The sequence below is a fragment of the Octopus bimaculoides genome, chromosome 19 (assembly GCF_046866305.1).
Source record: "Octopus bimaculoides isolate indiv1 chromosome 19, ASM4686630v1, whole genome shotgun sequence".
Taxonomy (NCBI): domain Eukaryota; kingdom Metazoa; phylum Mollusca; class Cephalopoda; order Octopoda; family Octopodidae; genus Octopus; species Octopus bimaculoides.
The window spans coordinates 44,611,275-44,617,276 of record NC_142946.1 but is presented as its reverse complement, the minus strand read 5'-3'; the positions used below and the strand labels follow the sequence as shown (position 1 = coordinate 44,617,276).

The 6,002-nt window shown below is 37.5% G+C and overlaps 1 long non-coding RNA gene across 1 annotated transcript in view; it reads left to right on the top strand.

The window, feature by feature from the left end:
* LOC149131849 (uncharacterized) overlaps window positions 1-2,680 on the top strand; it is a 3,581-nt gene extending 901 nt beyond the window's left edge. The window contains exons 1-3 of the long non-coding RNA XR_016245153.1: window positions 1-341; window positions 908-1,225; window positions 2,448-2,680. The exon at window positions 1-341 is cut by the window's left edge and continues 901 nt beyond it. This is a non-coding gene — a long non-coding RNA (uncharacterized LOC149131849). The remainder of the gene's footprint in view (window positions 342-907; window positions 1,226-2,447) is intronic.
* Window positions 2,681-6,002: the final 3,322 nt, after the last annotated feature.

The following is a 6,002-nucleotide window of genomic DNA, read 5'->3' as shown; positions in this document are numbered from 1 at the left end:
ATTTTTTTGATTTATCCACCATTATTTGTATTCTTTCTCAACCACACACTTTAGTGGTTTTGTACATTTATTTATCATTATTGTTGTTGTTGCTGCTATTTTCGATCTCGTTATTGTTGTCTTTTCATTGTTGTTGATGATGTTGTTGTTGCTACAGTTGTTGTTCTTGTTCTTGATGTCATCGTTACTATTATTATTATTATTATTATTATTATTAGTATTATTATTATTATTATTATTATTATTGTTATTATTATTTCTATCAATGCGATCCTCGTGCACTACCTACAGCAAGAGAGAGGGTGAGAGAGAGACAGAGAGAAAAAAAGAAGAGAGAAAGGGTAAGTGAAACAGACAGAGATAAAGAGGAGGAGATTGAAGAAAGCTAGAGGGGATAGAAAATGTGAAAGGCAGGGCGTATATTTCAGTAGTGTTTGTTGATTGGGACTCTGTGTGTCTGTGTAGAGGGCGGGGTGGTGTAGTTTCATGTGTGATCCTGCCTGAATTTTTCTTTCACTTCCTTTGACCCTAAACAATATAACTTTGTGTTTCTAAACGTTTATATATACATACATGTGTGTATATAGATGTGTATGTATTCATATATTTCTCTGCACATACATGCACCCACGCACATACATACATACATACATATATATATATATATATATATATATATATATATATATATATATATATATATATATATATATATATATATATATATATGTATATATATATATGTATATATATATATATATATATACCAGATCCCATGCTCTTTCCAAGGCAAATGAATTGAATACAGGGGTTGATTAAATCCATGATCTAAGCTCAAAATCTGTCACTCCGACAATATAAGAAAACAATATTCTTCTTCTTCTTCTTCTTCTTCTTCTTCTTACAGCTCATAGATTGACTTAAAATATAGGCACAAAGCCAGCAATCTAGCGGGAGTGTGTAAGCTGACTACATCGACGCCAGTGTTCTATCGGCACTTATTTTATGGATCTCTGAAGAATGAAAGCAAAGTTGAACTCGGCGGAATTTGAACTCAGAACGTAAAGGCGCTAAGCATTTTGCCAGGCGTGCAACCGATTCTGTTGACTCGCAGCCTTCGTTCAGTTCACAGATTACATCGTCACCAATTACAGCAGACTTTGCTGGAGATGGAAGCAAGCTATGAGAATCTGAATTATTTCTTCGAAGTACGTTGAATCAACAGGTAATCGATTCTAGAAATTTTTGCGTTGCCACTCCCTTACCCCCACCCACCAAAGACAGAAAGAAAGAAAGAAAGAAAGAAAGAAAGAAAGGAAGAAAGAAAGAAAGAAAGAGAGAAAGGAAACGCAAGGAGAGACGTGCTAATATTTCTTGAAAGCAGAAATACGGCTGCTTCACGTTTCCGTGATACTGATTGGCTTGCGAACCTGCCATTTCATGGTGAATTTACACCTCATTTAAATAGTTTGAAATAATAATCCTTTCTGCTAAAGATACAAGGCCTGAAATTCGGGGGAGGGAGATAGTCAATTGCATCGACCCCAGTGTTTCACGGGTACGTAATTTATCGATCACGAAAGGATGAAAGGCAAAGCCGACCTCAGCGGAATTTGAACTCAGAATGCAGCAGCAGATGAAATACCGCTAAACATTTCGTTCGGCGTGCTAACGATTCTGCCAGCGCGTTCGAAATAATAATATAAAGGGAAACCGGCTGATATTTAAGATGCTTAATAAAAGCTTTGATACTTGAAGGAAAATTCCTATTTTGGTAAAGCCATCTTTAAAAAGGTAATTGGACAACTTTACTCACTTTTGAAATCCAGTAAAGCAGAGGATTCGGTCATTTTTGTGAATATTATTCAATAATTATGGAACTTGTTTCCATCTTGTTTTAATGATTTATGTCTGCAAGTAAAGAATGTTTTCTACACCTTTTGATGTGAAAGCAAATTCCGTATCAGCAAATTAACCAATACCATTGATTGGTTTGCAGTATGACGCTATACTGAGATCGAAGTTTCATTCTGAAAACGTGTCAGTGTTTGACTTGTTTAGAAATTATATTCATTCAAGTGCGAAGTATCCAAACTACAGCTATCCACGCAAAAAAAGGAAAAAAGGTTGACATCCTGGCAACATTTATCTCTGGGAGTAATTATTTTCAAAAGCGAAGAAGCTTAAGAATCATTTGAGAACAAAATTGATTGATTCTTATCTGGTTAATGTCCAGCTTTTGGCATCAACATGTCTGAAAGCGAATATAGGAAAGCTATGAAGTAACAAACTGTATCAGCTTTCTCATTGGTTTCTTGATTGCATGCATTAAAACAATTTTCTTCTTAAATTTTATTAAATTTACCGTTTGTATTCTACTTGCAATGCATCGTATTCGTTTTTCTATGTCTTAAAGATTCTTCGCTCTTTAATCATTTCGTCAAAAGGGCAAGGCACTACCCGTGATCCCAGACTGAATGAAGAAAACGAGATAACCTTAAATCAAAGATACCCAGACCACCGTCGAAGAACGAAAGGCAAAAATGACGCCCGCGTAATTTGAACTCAAATTGCAGACGGCAATAACGAAGTTCGCACTGTATTTTACTCTATGCTCTAACTAATCTACGAGCTTGCTGCTTGTATAATTTTAGAAGCTACAAAACTAAACCTTATTGAAATAAACTATAAGCAATTTGATTTTCGTTCTTCGATAATTATCTGGTATTTTTCTTTCGGCAAAATTCGTTTCTTTAAAAATAAAATTATATATATTTAGATGGGAGTTTAACCCGGTGAGTTTGGCAGAATCGTTAAGCACGCTTGATAAAATGTTTAGCAGCATTTCGACCGTTCTTAGTTCAAATTCGGCCGGGGTCAAGTTTGCTTTCCAAAGTCAATAAAATAAGTATCAGTGAGACACTGGAGACAATGTAATCGACTTACCCACTTTTCCGAATTTGCTGGCCTTGTGCTAAAATCAATATTTTTTGTGCTATTCATTTGGTTATCATCCAATCATAAATACACAGACAAGACCGCCTCAGCTAAATAGCCGCCGACCTCTGAACTAATTAAACATGAACTCATCACATTAGATTTAAATTTGTAGATCTGCTAGATTAAGAACAATGTTAATCCACTTAAAATTAAGGTACCCTGTACAGATCGCATGCTGCGAATTCTACCGGCGCAACCCCCATGACTGGAGAACACGTCTTTTACGATGGAGAATTTTTGTTCTGCAAAGGAAAGATAACGCGATGTATATTAGGGAATAATTTAAGGTGTGATTGACGTGGGAGTGGTGTCAAATAAAAGATATTGATAAGTTGATTTGGTACTTAACGATAAATAATAGAAGGGAAGAGTAGTTGACCGTAGCCCGGGTGTAGTTCACAATTAGCGATGTTGCTGCAGTATAAAACGTCGACAACGCCTTAGCATCGTTTCCTGAATTCCGAAGACTGTATTCCAAAGATAACGGCGTGACATTGAAATAATGTTGCGATAAAATAGTGAATATTAGAAGCACTTCAATGAATTCTGATGGACATTAAAATCACCTGAATGGTTTACGTAGACATTCGCTAACAGAGATATAGTTTTGTGAGAAATCAGTGAACGAATCTAACGGAAGTTCTGGCCGACTGCATGAGTGGCAGGTCGGAAGATATTAACGACCAGCGTGCTCTAAATATAGTTTCTTGTATGCCAGACATCGTAGCCTCCTTGTTCGATGAGAACGACAACTGCTGATTCTTGGCTGCTTCCATTTTCTATAATAGCTGCCAGAAATAAAGGATTCATTGTTTGTAAACGCCGGTAGCAAATGAAATGTTTTAGACCAATAATTCCGAAAACATGGAAAATAATTTGTTTTCTATTTTTTTTTCTGGAACAATTATAAAAGGTTCGCAAAACAACTGTACTATTTTAGGCGGGGATTTCCTTCATGAATTCCTTCATGAAGTACGTATATACTTCAGTAGTTGTGAAGGCACGTGGTTCAGTGGCTGGGGGTATTCGGTTTGCGATCGTAGGTTCATGAGTTCGTTTCCTGGCGCCGCTTTGCGTCCTTGAGTACGACACTTTATTTCACGTTGCTTCTGTCCACTCAACTGGTAAAAATGTGTTGTACCTGTAATTCAAAGGGGCCAGCCTTGTCACATTCTGTTTCACACTGCATCTACCACAGAACTACGTTATGGATACGTGTCTCTGTACAGTACTCAACCTTTTGCTGTTACATTTTATTATATATATGTGTGTGTGTGTGTGTGTGTGTGTGTGTGTGTGTGTGTGTGTAACGGGTTTCCAAATACCAAATTTATTCACAAGACGTTGGTCAACCAGAGACTGTCAATTAGAAGACATTTGCTCAATATTCTACACACTGCGATTGAAACTGATACCACTAGTTGCATAGCGGGCTTCTTAACCACACGTCTAAATCCTGAAACTTGTGCTAATGAAATCTAGAAAAAGCCAAAGAAATATGTCACAGCAGCTGAGATATATAAGGGTGTTGTCTGATAATGCATCGTTATGTTGCTCCCAAATATTTTGGTGCATCAGCCTACAGTACAAAGAGAAGAGTAACAGAGAACTTTCCATGATTTATGTCAAAAATTGTATGATATAGTAATAAATCTTTTGCTAGCAATACATTGATGATATAGTACAAAATATAAAAACGATAAACAGCTCAATAGTTTGTCAGCATCTTCATAGGGTTAGAACAACTGGGCCTGACACTCAAACAGACAGTTCCTTTCATTCATTTAGAAAATATGGTAGAGTTATTATCTGCAATATCTCAAAGGCAGTAGCAATTTTCTTAAGGGTTACTCTACTTGTCCTTTGTACAAAAGTAGCAGATGTTCTGAGGTGAAGTATTCTTGACCTCAGCGTAGAAACCCAGCATTTCTTACGCATATCCAAAGCTGTCAAGAATGTGAGATTTATTTTAGATTGTGTCGTCGGCTGTCACACCCAGCTTATATAATAAAGTATGTTATTGTTTGTGGTCACTACATTTCAACACTAGATATATTACCCCTGTAAAGTAATGGCTAAAATTAATTGAGAAAGAGTTTGTATCTACTGAAACGACACTCTTTATCTTGGTTGTTGTGGAGGCTCTATGGTTAGGAAGCTCGCTTTGGAACAAAGTGGACGCGGGTTCAATCTCACTGCATGGCATCTTGGGTAATTCTATAATTGTATTCTACTATAGTATAGGTAAAGACCGCCATCGTTCATGAATTACCATGGGATTGCACCTGGAAAGTTACCTTCTGAAGCACATGGTGAAGGCGCATGGCTAAGTAGTTAGAGCGACGGGCTCACAAATCATGAGGTTGTGATTTCGATTCCCGCACCTGGCTGTGTGCTGTGTTCTTGAGCAAGAAACTTTCACGTTGCTCCAGTTCACTCAGCTGTAGAAATGAGTTGCGACGTCACTGGTGCCAAGCTGTATCGGCCCCTTTGCTTTTCCCTTGGATAACATCGGTGGAGTGGAGAGGGGAGGCATGGTATGCACAGGTGACTGCTGGTCTTCCATAAACAACCTTGTCCGGACTTCTGCCTTGGAGTGGAACTTACTAGGTGCAATCTGATGATCATTCTTGACTGAAGGAGGTCTTTAATAGCATAGGATTCACCAGTGCCTTGTGAGAGAATTTGTCTAACAGAAACTATACATACATAGAAATGTGTGTATGTGTGCGTGTTTGTGCGTGTCTTTCAGTGAGTGTTTATGTGTGAGTGTGTGTATGTGTGTGTGTTTGTGTGTGTATGTTTCTTTGTGTCTATGTTTGCTTCTCCACATTGATCGAAAACAGGTGTGAATGAGACTCATAAATTAAGTCCCTGGATAGGTTTTGATCGACGAGACCCTTCAGGGTGGTGCTCCAGCATGGCTACAGTCCAATGGTTAAAACAAGTAAACCATAAAAGATAGAAAACAAAAAACTGAAGGTGATGTCACTAGTTTCCTC